We start from the raw sequence: 16,329 nt of genomic DNA, 5'->3' as shown, positions 1-16,329 counted from the left end.
GGGTCAATAAAACCTATGTACTCTACCATATACTAGAGACTTACAGGTAGGGTGTCTGAACCAATTGTAATTACACAAGTTACCATATACCTTTTAAACAGAGCATGAGCCCGGGGCCTGGTTAGCAGGGCCCAGGGAGCTTTCAGAGTCAGTAGCCACCAGCATCAGACAAACAATTGAGCTGATCATTTAAAAAAACAAAAATCTCACAGAGATCTTCAGGATCGATCTGATGAAATTTAGGATTGTAAATCCAACTACTGAGTAGAAAGACTTTTTTGTGTTTTCAGTAAAATACTGTTTTTGTTTTGTTTGTAGTTGTGGGTACTGTGTAGCATAATATTCTATAAGTATTGGTTAATCTAATGTTTTGGCGACGAATATTACATGCGACCTGATAAAAGAACCTGTGTGCACCGATACTTTGCCTCACCTGATTTAGGATTACAATGAGGAGAGCTATTACAGAGGAGGAATTAAAAACAATGCTACTCTACATGGAAGCACCCACAGTTATTTTGAATAGGAATTTTCACATTCAAAGTTAGTATTGAATTGATCAGTGCTACAACATATGCAATTTTGGCACTTACTCCCTCAGTGTCTTTACAGCTGCTATCCGCAAGCTATAAACATTCTATATCTTTCAAGTCAGCTACAAGCAGTGCTTGAATCATATGGAAGACACACACCACACTGTGGATAGATGCATGCAGAGAATGTAGGTCAAGTATACATGACCTTAAGTGGGGGGCATATTGGAGCAACCTGATGGATGTTTCTGAAGCCCGTATGACAGCTAGCACATTACAACTGTGTGAACATGTTTATTACCAGAACAATGTAAATTGAATATGGTGACATTTTGCATTACTGAGAGCATGAAAGAATCAATGTGCCATTGCTTCATTAATATACTTTAATTCCTTACAAAGCACAACCTTGGAATAGTGTGCCATTGCTTCCTTGTGTACTTTAGTTTGCTTTTCAGTCCTAATGTGTGAACTATTGTTAAGATTAGTTAAGATTAGTTAATACGTAGTAGTGGTATTTCAGACTACATTTGAACCATAGAATTAATGTGGCGAAGTGGGGAGTGTGAACTGGTCCAGGTCAACCTGGTGAAGCACGGACACAGAAATATTCCACTTTGTTATAATGAGTGTGCAGTGTTGCCATAAACCCTCCAAGAGAGTTTGAGCATTCCATAGAATCAAATCCTGTATGGTCAGAATGGAAAGAACATTTATTAAATTACATTGCAACCATCGATGAGGAGGACAACTTGTCAGAAGAAAGGAAGTAGCAAATAATGCTGCATTCACTTGGTCCCGAGGGGGTTAAACAAGTTCAACCAAACACCAAAGGGAGATGATGCTGGGAACTTAATGTATTTGACAATGCCTTATACGTTTTGGCTGCCCATTGTGCACCAAAAGTATGCATTGGTATCACAAGGTAAATGTTTTATCATAGGAAGCAAGCACAAAGTTGACTATTGATGAGTGCTGTGAGGAAGTTAGCATTAGAGTGCCTATTTGGTACGTTACAGGAAGAACTAGTAGGAGGTCAAGTTGGGATGCATCCTAGAGGCTCTAGTATACAAGAGAGATTGTGGGTGAACGGAGACTCTGAATTAAATGATGTTGTGATGATCGTGCACAAAGCTGAATTATCTGGGCTAATTGCAAAGATGTTCATAGTAGTGAGAGTAATGGTGGGAAGAATAAAAGCAAACAGTGATGTGATACCTGGGGGTAGCGATTGCAATAAATCTAATGTAACTAGGTGTTAGTATTGTGACAGCAGAAGTAATTTGGGGGCATATTACCAAGCAATAGCGATAATTATCGCTATTGCTTGGTTAGAGAGAAAATGTTACCGCTAAGCTGGGCCGATTTTTACCGCAGATAAACCTTGGTATTACCAAGGTTTATCGCAAATGCGATAAAAAACGGACGCAATGCATGAATATCGCTGAAAAGTCAGCGATATTCATGCATTACCGAGCTAATGCTCTTAGCCATGTTATCCACCTCCCATTGGATAATATGGCTAAGAACTGCTCAGGGCAGGTGTTAGCTTTTGGAGATATTTGTGCTTAGCGCGAATATCTGCAAAAGTTGGTAATAGGAGATAGCGATGTTAGCGACTGTTTCCAGTCGCTAACATCTTGGCACGCCCACTTTGCATGTCATTAGTGATAAATATCACTGACATGCAAAGTGGGGCCCAAGATGGTCGCTATCTCCTACTAGCTGTCGCTAACTGGTGTTAGCGACAGCTAGGTAATAGGGAGATAATTTTATCTCCGCTTTCTTGGCTTTTAAAGCCAAAAATGCGGAGATAAACCCCCTTGATAATATGCCCCTTGGTTTATATCAAATTATGTCCAGCGCTCAAACAAAAATAGAGTGAGTTTGACATAGTTGGGACTTCTTATAATATTTGTAGGGAAAAAAAAATGTGCCAAATTAGTAGCTGAAGAAATGTCCTTTTCTGAAAACGAGGTGGAGAAATGCAAATAACGAAGTGCTGTTTTGAGATTGAAAGAACATTTTATTTTCAATATATATGATGAAAACCTGAGAAAGAGGAAAACCACATGACGCTTAATGATTGGTAGGTTAGAAATCGATGTAGTCCCTGGCAGATTCGGGATCTCCACATATGACTGTGGAATGTGTGGAAGAAGACATTTGTGAATAAAAGTGGTGACAATTATTGCGAGTGCGACATGAGTCCTGAAAAATACAGCAGTGAAAAAACAGAAATGCTGGGATACCGGCTGCTGAGATTCAAATTTAAAGGAAGGAAACCAAGGGAAATTCTATGCAGCAAAGAAGGGGTCAACATTTCTTGACTGGATTATCCAATGTAATTCGCACATTGAGTTGGACCCAAATAGCCCAGAGCAGGTTCTACTGTGGATGAGCACAAGTTTAAAGAAGAAAAGTTTTTGGCAAAAATGTCCGATGGCATGTAGTGGGGCAGCAGATAAACTTGAAGCAGTAAACAAAATTATTTTGAAGGGTGACCTCTACCCCACAGTACAATAATCTGATTGCATGGAGAAAATAATTGACAGCTGAGCTGGATAAATTAGTCCAAGCTGAAATCATTTAACCGAAGGAGGCATCCATCTGGAGTGCACCTGTGGGAATCGTGCATCGGGCTACCATCATGAGTTTATGCGTAGATATGAAGCACCTTAACAGGAATATAGTTGTTGACAGGTTTCCTTTGCCCAAGATAAACAAGAATTTGACCACTATTAAAAATAATAAATGGTTTTCAGCAGTGGATTTGTCATCAGCTATCATCAGATCCCATTTCCCCCAGATAGGAAACTATACCGGATAGTTCACATCAGTTCAAACGCATGCCATATGGTTAGGTATCAGTTCTTCAGAGGTTAATGTTTAGATTGTTCATGAAAGCTGAAGGAATACATATTTTTCCAGGAATACATCCCAATAATGGGTGATGAGCCCCTTGAGAAGGTGTTGCAAATTCTAAACAAATAGATTAACAGAGAAGTTTGTAAAGTACATGCTTACAGAGACAAATGTTATATGTTTGAGGCATGAGCTATGTGGTGAGGGGGTAAAACAAAACTGCTGGGAAGTAAGGATGACATGATATCTTTTTTGGGTATTGCTGAATTGTCTGCCAAATATGTAATACATGTTTCATCCAAATAATGAGGGGGCGTGGCCGGACCAGCCAAGATGGTGGACGTCTCTCAGTGAGGCTCCCGCTGCCGGTCGGTGACCGCGGCCTCAAGTGCCCTTAATACTCGTCCAATAGCGGCATAGTGCCCGCCGCTGGTTCCCGAAGATTGCGGGAAGCATGCCGATGTGCCCTGGTCGCGGCGGAGTGGCACGGCAGGGACGAAATCGCCATGTCTGTTGCCCCGGCGCATATGAAATGGCGGATCGGTGCCGAAGGTCGGCGAACCTCTGAGAACTACCCCCGGAGCCATCCCGGCGAGCGGAGCGAGGCCTGGAAGAGGACGACTGCGGGACGTGCCCGGCTGGTCCTGACGACACTGAGTCTCGCGGAGGGCCGAGGCTCGGCCCAACATCGGCGCGGTGGGCGCCCCTCCCCACCTCCCTCCCGACCCGGCCGGCGGACACAGGTCCCGCGCCAGCACCCTCGAGACGACGTGGAGAGGCGGCTTTGGTCCGGCGAGGCGGGGGGAGTCTGGCTGGCACCACCTAGGACGAGTGCCCTGCGAAAGTGAGGTGAGGTGGTGGGGGAGGCCCAGACCCGGGGACCCAGCAACCCAGAGACTGCAAGTGAAGTGCCCAACGCTGGGAGGCAACCTTCAATATCCCCGCGACCCTAGGAGGATCTGTTTAGAGACACTGGCAGAGGGGAACAGCACGGCCTTGACGTCGCGCCCGCAGAGCCCTTGCAGCACCCCGCTAAAAGTGAGGGAGAGTCACTCAACCCATCCGCTTCCTCCCCCGCTCCGCGTCCGAGGTTGACTACAACGATCGGCACCAGCAGACGGACACCGTCCCTGAGGTGCGCCAGGGAGTGGGGGGGGACGCCGGGGACCGCCTTCCCCTCCATCGGGGCCATGACGTGCAGACGGGGCCAGGGGTGTGTACCAGCCACCTGGGCTGAACATCGCGGTACACGTCGTGACCAGAGGCGGGTGTGTGCCACCGGGGTCGGCGATGCAGAGACTGAAGGAGAGGTGACCCGCGCTCATAAGATAAATTGCGCCCTCCTACTAACACCCGGCAGGACGGCCCACAGATTCAGCGCGACCGGCGCCCGCGGTGGAGGGACCGCTCCGCCCCCCTCCCCCGAGACACAAGAACTACCCATCGCACCCCATAACTGCCAACGAGGTAACACATCAGGTGGTAATCCCCCTCTAAACATGGGCCGCCCCCAGAAAACGCCCGTCCAGGTGCCGGCGGTCACCAGACCCCGAGATGACCCTCCCGAAGACAGCACCATGTCCAAAAAACTCGACCAGGTCTTAGCGGCCACAGAACACTCCAGAGTGGCGATGGAACACAAATTTGACACCCTAGCTACGGACATGAACATCCTACAAGATGATCACAGGAAACTTGCCGACAGGGTGTCCCAAGGTGCAGTAACACTGCAAACCATAGAACCGCAAGTACAGCAACACCACCAAACCTTGAAGGAGTTTCAGACCCGGATTCAGGCCCTAGAGCACAAGACAGATGATTTGGAGGGGCGCTCCCACAGGAGCAACATCCGCGTCATGAATCTGCCGGAGGGAGCGGAGGGGGCTGACCCGGTCAAATACATAACTGACTGGATCACAACATTCACGCCGGCGGCCGAGTTGACTCCCCACTTTTCCATCGAACGGGCGCACCGTATACCAGCGCGGAAGCCAAGGCCAGGCCTCCCCCCTCAGGCCCTTCCTACTGAAACTGCTGCACTTCCGGGACCGGGATACCATCCTCTATGCGGCCAGGGCACGGGGATGGCTACAGGTCGAGGACAAATAAGTAATGTTATTTCCTGATTATTCCCAGGCCGTGCAACGTCAAAGAGCCACCTTTCAAGTGGACAAGCGTGTCTTGCGCCTACGGAAAGCCCAGTACGCTCTCCTGTTTCCGGCCCGCCTCAGGATCATCCGCGACGGGGGCACGCACTTCTTCTCGGACCCCGGAGAGGCGAGCTCCTGGATTGAACAACACCTTCCACACCAAGATGACACCCTGCCTGCACGGAACGCCCCTGGCGCACAAAGGGGGGGGGGCCACGGTTGCGGAAACTCACCCTGACACAACTGGAGGAATGGCCCAGTCCCTCGGGAACAGGCTCCCCAGATCTGACACAGATCATCGCTGAGCGCCAGAAAGCACTAAGAGCGGTGGCCGCCATGGGCGCCCGGAGGAGAAATTCAGACACGGAGGAGGGTCCCCACCTATTCAGCTCGGAAGATGAAGGCAGCGACGCACCTGAATTCCGGGAAGGCTCAGTGACCCCCCCCGAGGTGACCCCCAAACTGCGGACACCCTACTCTAACAAAACTGCGGCGACTACACGACGCTCAGACGGACGGATTACGTCTGGGGGAGCTGGGACACAGCGAGAAGCGGCCCTACGACACTAGCTGAGCTAAGAGACTTATTGACTATTGACCACCACTGGGTGGGGCGCCAGGACCTGGGGCCCCCCACCCAGCCGACCCTGGAGTCAGATCAAGCCGCATTTAGTGGACACTTCACCTTAGCCTTCAAAGACCGCGGAGCCGAGCCGGCAGTGGCCAGAGAGAGGCCCTTCCGCGACCCCACAACTACGAACTAAAGTCTTATGCAACCTAGTTTGGACGCGTTGCCTCGTGCAACGGGTCCCCGATGTTGCGACTGTTCCCCAAAGTTACAGTTTTCTATCCCCTTACCCATTTCATTCCTTTCTCAGTCATCCCCATGCGAGAGAGAGACACACAGAGCGGACAAATCAGACTTCGGGGGGTGAGGGGCGGAGGGCGACGAGTGGGGGTGGACTGGACGAGGGGCACACCCGAGATGAGTGCTCGAATCACGTAGCCACCACATGACACACAAACTATTGAACACAGACCTCAAGGTCCTTACGCTCAGTGTCAGGGGCCTGCATACAGCCAGCAAGCGGTATTCGGTATATGCATATGTGAAAAGCCAACAAGCCCATATAGCCCTCCTACAGGAGACACACCTGTCGGTGCAAGAAGTAGGTCGATTACACAAAAAATGGCGCGGAACCCTCTGCGCCACGGGGTACTCCGCCTTCGCAAGAGGCGTGCTCATATGGATCCGACCAGGGGTCCCCTTTAAGGAACACACCAGGATTGTAGACAGGGAAGGCCGTAATGCAATACTGATAGGTCTACTAGAAGGCCAGTCAATCCTTATAGGTTGTGTAAATGCCCCCAACACAGATCAGGAACAATACTGGAACGCCCTGACTGGTGTCCTGGCTCGCCATGCAGACATCCCTTGGATCCTGGGAGGGAACTACAATTGCGCGCTAAACCTGCACCTCGACAGATCTCACCCCCGCCACTCCACTCACCAGCACACAAACAAACTGGACGCTTCCACCGGTGGTTGGATCACTGGTCCCTGGTGTGTGCGTGGAGAACATTGCACCCAGCCGAACGACTCTACTCCTTCCATTCTATCCCACACGACTTGAGGGTGAGACTAGATACATTCTTATGCACCACAAGTCTACCGCCCAAGATAAAACACGCAGAGTACATGGGGAGAATACTATCAGATCACGACGCGCATGTACTGACTCTTCGATGGCTGCCCACACACCCCCCGGTCCCAACGTGGAAACTCCCCCAGGAATGTCTTACTGATCAAGCCTTTCGGCACTCGCACAGCGAATTCCTCCGGGACCACTTTCTGCACAATGTGGGCACAGCCTCCTCCAGGGCCATAGAGTGGGATGCTTACAAAGTTAGCGCCAGGGGTCACTGCATCCAACAGGTGGTGGGAGTCCGGCGCACACTAGAACGCGCGCTGAGTGTAGCGGAGAACACACTGGCGGATCATTCTCGGGACACAGACAAAGGTGCAGCCACGCTCACAAAACTCACTGCGGCAAAATTAGCGCACGCGGAAGCCATGAGGGACTTGCGTAAATACAACTTCCGCGCATATGTGACCCACAGAACAGGCGCGCTTTTAGCCTGGCTGACTAAACAAGACGCGACGGCGCCGCCCGTCACGGAACTTATGGATTCACAGGGCCACCTAAAACACTCCCAACTCGACATACTACACATCTTCCATGACTATTACGCCACAAAATACTGCACACCGACACCGACGAGGTTGCGCGACCTCCCCCAATTCTTGGGCCCGTCCGGCATGCCGGCAGTATCTCCGACAGATAGGAAAGACCTAGATAGTGCGATTACACCCTGAGACATAAGGGGTGCCATGAACTCGCTAGCAAAAAAGAAAGCGCCGGGGATGGACGACTTCCCCCTGGAATACCTTAAAACCTTCGTGGCCGACCTCGCACCCCACCTGGCGTCCGTATACAGAGAAGCCCTTACCACTGGCGTCCTACCGGCCCCATTCCGAGAGTTGATAGTAGTAACTTTCCCAAAGCTCCTTAGGGACCCCACACTCGCGGCCTCCTATAGGCCTATTACACTGCTGAACGCAGACTGCAAGCTTCTGGGGAAGCTGTTGGCCGACCCCTACAGTCAAATTCTCCCAGCGTTGGTACACATCGACCAATGCGGCTTTGTCCCCCGCCGTAACACCTCCCACAATCTGCGTCGACTATTCCACATACAGCATGAAAGCACGGACCGATTTCCGCGTGCGGCCTGCCTGATCTTTGACTTAGAAAAGGCTTTCGACACCCTGACCTGGCCCCATCTGTTTGCTGTACTACGGGCCATCCAGATAGGCCCCACCCTGTTGGCGTACACTCAGCTTCTGTATAGAGGTCTGACCTCCAGGGTCAGAGTTGGAAAGCCTATCTCGGCCCGTTCCCAGTGGAGAGGAGGACCAGACAGGGGTGCCCTCTCTCCCCTCTTCTGTTTGGACTGGCTGTGGAGCCCCTGGCCGTCCGCTTGAGGTGAGAGGGAGAGAGCTTGGGCATCCCGATCGTGGGTGCGTTCCACTGCGTCTCACTTTACGCGGATGACCTACTGGTCTACGTCCGTGACATAACGGACGATCTCGCCCCCATTTGGAGCGCCCTGCATGAGTTTAGAGATATGTCAGGTCTCAAAGTAAATTGGGATAAGTCGGCATTATACCCGCTTAGCCCGGACCTGGCACCTCATGATTTACAGATAGGCAAACAGACCCTAAAATGGAGCTCGGCGGGCCCTAGATATCTGGGCGTGCAATTGTACCATTCCCCAACAGACCTATACGAGGGTAACCACCATGACGCCCTGGCGAGCCTGCGGTCCGCAGTAGGCTTCTGGAAGACTCTCCCGCTGGTGCCCATAGGTAAAATAGCCATAGCCAAAATGGTCATGGTGCCCAGACTACTGTACCATTTCACTAACCTTCCCGTGATTCCGCCCCGGGCCTTCTTCCGGGAACTGGACACACTCCTCACGACGCTGATATGGGGGGATGGACGACACAGAGTTGCTCTCCGTACTCTACAGCTCCCCACTACATGCGGAGGCCTGGGCGCCCCATCCTTCGAATCCTATTTCTTAGCGGCGCAACTCCAGTGGCTGTCCCATTAGACGGCAGAGAGACAGATGGGAGAGATGGTCACTGACGCTGGGGCACTACATCTACCCCTTCCTAGGCGGCTCCTGATGCCGGGCTCCAAGCCGGACCGTACCCACCCGGTGCATGTCGCCGTGGCCCGTAGGTGCATGATGCGCATTCACAGGCTATCCAAAGAGTGACCACTGTACTCCCCGTTGCTCCCCGATAGGCTTCCCTCGGAAGGAGGGGTACTACACAGACAGGGACCTGCAGACGTGGACGGACTGTGGGGTATCAGAATTGGAAGCCCTATTCCAGGAAGGACAACTGAAGACCTTCCTCCTGGACAATTCCTCACGCACAGACAACTGATAGACAGAAGCCGGACATATTGGGACCCGCGGGCGAGTGAACCCCTTACACACCCTGTGCTGCACACAATATTGCGTATGGGCGCGGGCAGTCACCTGGTGACATGGCACTATAAAGCCATTCGGGAACTCTTCGGCAGTCCTGGGAGGACAACATAGGACGGGTTCTCCACGACACGGAATGGACACGGGCGCTAGAGTACCCAAAAAAACTTTCCCGAAACGCCTGCTTTAAAAATATACAGTTCAACATTCTCCACCGAGCCTATCTGACACACGACAAGTTACATAAATACTATCCCGACACGGAATTCCGCTTCCCCCGATGTCTGACGCTGAATGCAACCTTTCACCATATGTTCTGGGACTGCCCGTCCCTGCAAACATACTGGAACAAGGTGCTCCACACATTACGCGAACTAGTACACCTGCAAAATGTCGCCACTTGGGAAGCCTGCGCGTTAGGCATATATAAGAGGAAGAAATCCGAGAAGCTACAGTGGCGATTCGCATCCCTGGCCATCCTCCTGGCCAAACGGAATATAGCCATGCACTGGAGAGCCCCGGCTGGGCCACCGGAGGAGGCCTGGGTGGGAGCCGTTAATAAGTGGGGCGCGGCGTAGGAGGAGGTCCTAAGAGATGAAGAGGTCAAAGGGATGCGCAAACACCCTATTTCTATGGAATGGGCACAACTACTGATACAGTTTAAGCATGATACGTCAGCCCAAGACACCCCAACGCCGGCGCAGACCCAAACTGATAGCCCGCCTCGAGGCCTCAGCCCATGCACACACCCAATACCGCACAAATAGCGCCCCTGTGAGATACCCGACACGCCGCGATGACTCGCCCAGAGGCGGAGGTCCTTAACTACGACCTCGACTCCCTCCCCCCCTCCTTATGGTTAGCGCGAGCCTCCCCCCCCCATGACACGCACTACCGGGTCTCACCGGATGCCGCCCGCCAAACCCTCGTCCTACAGCGCTATGACCCCTGCGCTCGCCTCTGCCCTCCCGCCTTGCGCCGTCCTCCTCTCCCTCTCTCCCCTATGCCCAGCGGGGGACGCTCCCCCCCCCCCCCGCGGATCCCAGTTCAACCTCAGTCGGAAAGTTCAAATCCGATGAGCTCGCACATGACACCACTGCGGGCATTAGTTACACAGGGTGGAACGCAGTCAGTGGATAATGGATCCTTGCAACCCCAAGATCACACAGACCACGGAATCAGGTGCACAAAGACATGGCATTCACCCACACGATAGCCTACTGACAGACTCAGGAATTCCCTACATGACGGACATGCCCAAGAGACATAAGTTATCCTGTCGTCATAGTATCAGAATTTTATTGTCATGCAATAATCGTATCTTCGTTGATTGTATTGTGACCTATCCTGAACATGCAGAAAACCCTAATTAAAATTTTTTAAATAAATGTTTCATCCAAATAATTTCAGTGATTATTGCATTAAGGATTATGAAAGGATTCAGCAAAACATTGCTTAGCTTTTACTCATTAAGGATTTGAACTGAAATGGAGAACATTATTACTACTGATGCCAGCAATATGTAATTGGGTGCTATGCTGAGTAAAAGGTAAAATAAGGGCCAGGAATGGGTTATAGCTTTTGCATCACATTCACTGTTCCCGGTAGAAGAGAAATACTCAGTCATGGTCCGTGAGGCTTTAGCATTGTCTTTGGAACATTGTAGGACATTTGGATGGAGCAGCCCGGTAATGATCCTGTGGGATCATAAACAGTATACCAAATGATTGACTACGGAGGCATTGTGCGAGGCAACAGCATATTTGACTAGATGTTTGATGAGATTGCAAGTGTATGTGTACAAAATTGACTATGTGAAAGCCAAAATGAATGTGATGGCTGTTTCTTTGTCCACAATACTAGCTTTTAAAGTCCTGCGGAATGCAGTAATGTTGGAAAATGGTTTGGTCTAGCATTTGAATGGTGTTGCACTCTGAAAGAGGTCCATGGTGCGCAGCAGAAATGCCAGATTGATTGACAGAGAAAATAGAGATTGTCTGGTGTTCAGTGTCGACAAAGATGATGATCAAGAATGCGATGTTCGTCGTGAGAGTATTGGAGAGTATAAATTACTCTAGTTCCTTTTGTTCCTGAAGAGTTGGTGGACAGTGTCAGTGCTGCTAATAGTATTCCACCAAAATGTTGTTACAAACTATCCCTTAAAAGTTTAACACTTTCCCTTTTGTTGCCTTAGTGAGTGTAGGTATAGTAAACCTGACCCCTTCAAAGTCCAGCCCTTTCCCTATTGTTGATTATGTCAGAGTGGGAAGAGTAAATCTAAACCCTCCAAAGTCCATCACCTTCCCTACAGCTGCTTACATTGGAGGGGAAATAGTAAATTTAACCCTCCAGAGTCCAACACTTCTGTTATTATTGCTAACGACAGGGTTGCAATAGCAGATCTTAACGATTCAAAGTCCAACACTTTCCATACTGCTTCTCAGAATGGAATGATTTAATTTGAGCCCTCCAAATCTAATTGTTTATATGTTTTTTCAGTTGTTTTAATAAAATTTATGGTTTTTTAAATTTTAAAAGAAAGGTTAGTGTGCTTTGTTTTTCTTTTTTTGTTGGTTTAGTTTACATTTTAACGTTATTTTATACATTGTGTTTTTATTCTTGTATATGTAGTGTTTTTAATTATAATTATTTGTATAAGTATATTTTATCATTTATGTTTGCATGTTTTTATTTGTTTACTTTTTTTGCAATCTTTAATGTATATATTTTTATTTTGCGTTTGTACGCTATACATTTTTAATATAAAGAGTTTTTTAATCAATATTTTTAACTCTACATACAAAATATGTAAAGTTGATATTTGTGTCCTTGCTATTCCTTGCCAATATTTTTGTTGTCAATATTTCGGTATACAACCCGTGGCTGTTTTCATCCTGCTAGTGAAGAAGATGGATTGAGCAGTGCTAGTGAGTGTTGGGAAATACCACACAGGTCCAAAGGGATCTGTGTTTGCCTGTCTGGTGATGGTGCAGCAAGGAGGAATGTTGAAGCATTATGTTTGCAAATAAATGATTTTGTCTGTGCATACTTTTCTATTTGTTTTTTCCTTTTTTCTCCCTTTCAGTGTATGAAGAGGAAGAAGTGTTGTGGTGAGTGAAGTTGTGTGTAATGTTATATAAGTATTGGTATTTTGTCACCTAGTTCTTGAGGTAGTAAAATGTATCATGTCACAGGTTCTACATTCTACTGTATAAGCCAGTGCATTGAATAAAGAGCCAAGAGACTTTCCCTTCTGATGACTGTGACACTTATGTGTACCAAATTATTTAATGAATAAAGAAATCGTGTTCATGTTATGTTATGTTATATTTAATTTATACAGCGCACGGCTACTCAAAAGTGTCCCGGCGCTTGCTTCAGAAAAAGACAAAGGAACACTAATCAGAGACTAAAAAAGCTTATTCTTAAACAGCAATGGATCCTGGGTGCCCCTAAGGGCCAAGGGCAACATGTTCCAGGCCAGACCGGCTTTGTGCATAAAGGAATTCCCATCAAGTCTTTGGCGCTTAAACCTAGGGGTCAGTATCAGCAGCTGATCAGACAAGTGCAGCTGTCTCCCTGGTGTATAAAAGGCAAACCTCTTCTGCAAATAAATAGGGCATAGACCGTAAAGGGCCTGATGGGCGATAGAGAGCATTTTAAATTTCAGACGAGATTCGACTAGGAGCCAATGCAAGGAGTGCAGGTGGGTGCGAACACTGTGCCTTGATGACAGCCCCAGAAGAAGTCTGGCCGCCGAGTTTTGGACAACTTGCAGTTTCTTGGCAAGGAAACCTGGACTACCAACCAGGAGGGCGTTGGCATAGTCCAATCGGGACAAAATCAAGGCATGGACCACAGTTTTTCTGCCACTACCTGGGAGAAGGGGAAGAAATTTCCTCAGGGTTTTTAAAGTGCTAAAGCAGGTACCAGCCAGCTTCTTTACTTGTGTTGAGAAATTAAGATTTTCATCTAACCAGATGCCAAGGTTTTTTGAGGTGCCTTTGCGCGCAGTTGGTCGAGGAAAACCAGGAGGCCAAAGCCTTTCTTTGAAGTTCGTCAAGAATGAGCCATAGAGAAGCACTTCAGATTTTCCTTCATTACATTTCTGCTGTGCATTCGCAAGCCAATGGAAAACTGAAGATAGACACTGTTGCGCAGCCACAACCGAGTCATCCTCCTTGATCCATGAGAACTGAAGCTGGGTATCATTAGCGTATGTCATCACTTTAGCCCCAGTGACTTCCCAAGATAAACCAGCGGATTTGCATAGATGTTAAAAAGCAGGGGGCTAAGTGATGACCCCTGCTGCACGCCAGTAGTAATCTGCATAGACACGGAGGCACAGGGAGGAAGCCAAACCTGCTGTGACAGACTCTCTAAGAAGGGCCTGATCCACTGCAGAGCCGAGCCAGAGATACCTATCTCTGATAGACGGTCAAGGAGCAAGGTGTGGGGTACAGTGTCGAATGCCGCCAAGAGATCTAGCATTACCAATGCTGCTCTCCCGCCGGCATCCAAGCACACCCGAATCATCTCTGTCACCTCTAGCAGTGCTGACTCCATGCTATGAGAGGCACTGAAGCCGGATTGAGCCAGGTGAAGCAAGCCTGACACCTCAACATAGTTGGTAAGTTCACACGTAACCACCTTCTCGCATACCTTAGACAAACTTGGCAGAAGAGAGATAGGTCGGTAACTCTCAGGACCCAGAGGGTCAAGTGACGGCCTTTTAAGGACGGGGAAGAATCAGCGCCTGCTTCCATGACATAGAAACACGCACCTCCCGAAGTGATTTGTTGACCATTAAATTCACTTCTGAATTTATAGTATCCGCCACATCAGACAGAAGCCTGGCTGCACACAGGTCGTTAGGTGATCCTGACTTTAGTGCTTTAAGGATTCTGAGAGTACTGGGCAGATCAACCGATCTAAATGCGGAAAAAGTGGAGGCAGATTCAACCCTCGGCCATGCCAGCAAACCACCTAAAAGCTTCCTGGGAGAAGTCGAAAATGACTCTTGGATACTAGTTATTATATCCTTGAAAGATTTTGCCAAAGTGTCACCTGGGTGCTAGGGGCTAAGAAACTCTGCACAATAGCAAAGATTTATTTTGAGTTGTTGTTGGCCCGATCAATGCAAGCAGAGTAATACTGGCCTTTGGCCACTCCAATAGCCGCATAGTAGAGTTTTTGTTTGGCTCTCAGATCGTGTTTATCAGTAGAGCAGTATCCACTGGAGCGCCATACTCTCTCCAATATTTTGCACGCATGTTTCAGAGTCCTTAGCTCAGGAGTGAACCAAGGCTTAGAGGAGGACTCTCTCCTCAGCCTTGGCTGACATGGTGCCGACAGAGTGGCAACTGGACTAGAAATCCAGTCATTGAACTGAGACAGGTTTACCTCCAGGTCCCCAAGGAGGGAGGGCCAGGAGGCTGTCAGAGAGCTACTAAGCTGCCCGGGGTCCAATTTCCTAGTGGAAGGGGGGCGGTGCCAGTTAGCTGGTCGGGAAGAGTGCTTAATTTCCCATGAAAAAAGTATGGGAAAATGATCCGACCAAGTGACCGGCCTCTGCCTCACCACTGAAATAGGGAAATTAGAACAGATGGTATTCAAGGTGTGGCCTCCTAGATGGGTAGGGTAACTGACCTATTGTGAAAGGTTGGCCAAGTGCAAGGAGTCCAGAAAAGCTGCAGGGTCAGTCATCTCCGTTTGGTCAAGGTGGAGATTAATATCCCCAAGGAGCACATAATTGGAGAAACACAGTGCACGCTCTGCCAACGCATCCCCACAGGTATCCAAAAAGACTCTGGCTGATCCAGGTGGCCGATAGATCAGGGACCCCCCCCCCCCAAAGTGAAATGGGCCAAAAGTTACAAGCTAAAATCCAGAGCATCACAGTCTCCTCAGAGGGTGGGTAATTCACTATAAAGAGTCCAACATTCCCTATACAAAATAGCCAAGCCACCACCTCTGCCTACTGGACGATCCACCCGGTGGATTTTATAGACAGCAGGTGTAGCCAAAGCCAAAATGAGGTTTGAGAAGGCAGCAAGCCAAGTCTCAGTGATAAACAATAAATCTAAGCAATTGTCAATAATCAAGTCAGCAACATCTACATCTACATAGTGCTTCTTCAATGGTCTAGCACTGATGCTCCCACACCTAAATGTGTCAACAGACATATAATTCGGAGGTGACTCTGATGTAAATATGAACCCACAGTCCACACAGACTTAGTCCCTTGTGAGCCGTATCAACTTACTGCTTTGTGACGGGACGATAAGTGAATGACACTGCAGCTCCCTAATTCAGGTTGGGCAGAATGGCTCACCCTGAGCGCTGACTACAATACAGACCTCCACTGCCTGCATATTCTCTTACATTTGTTCTAAGGCAGAGGAACTACAAACATCTTGTCAAATTTATACATGGTGGGAGAATTCTATCTTCAAACCACCAGCAAAGACACTCCTCATATTTCCAATTCTCTATTCAAGAAAATCCAAGCCGGCTCGTAATCATTTTCTCCTGCCACTTCCAGACTTTGGAATTTTTGTTCTACAGCCATGCATTTGGTTCCTGATATATCCTTCAAACTTATGCTCATAACGCGCCATTTGTTTGATCGTATTCCTTTTTTCTCCATTAAGGTTGTACAGGGACATTTCCATCTTGCCAGTCTTTAAGGCCATCAGTTCCCCCTTCTTTACTAAACTGGA

The 16,329-nt window shown here is 48.7% G+C and overlaps 1 protein-coding gene across 1 annotated transcript in view; it reads right to left on the bottom strand.

The window, feature by feature from the left end:
- STAB2 (stabilin 2) overlaps positions 1–16,329 on the bottom strand; it is a 944,658-nt gene that overhangs the window by 588,323 nt on the left and 340,006 nt on the right. The gene's annotated exons all lie outside the window — the stretch shown is intronic.

The sequence above is a fragment of the Lissotriton helveticus genome, chromosome 1_1 (assembly GCF_964261635.1).
Source record: "Lissotriton helveticus chromosome 1_1, aLisHel1.1, whole genome shotgun sequence".
NCBI lineage: Eukaryota > Metazoa > Chordata > Amphibia > Caudata > Salamandridae > Lissotriton > Lissotriton helveticus.
The sequence above is the reverse complement of the archived record's forward strand: the minus strand, read 5'-3'. Positions and strand labels throughout refer to the sequence as shown.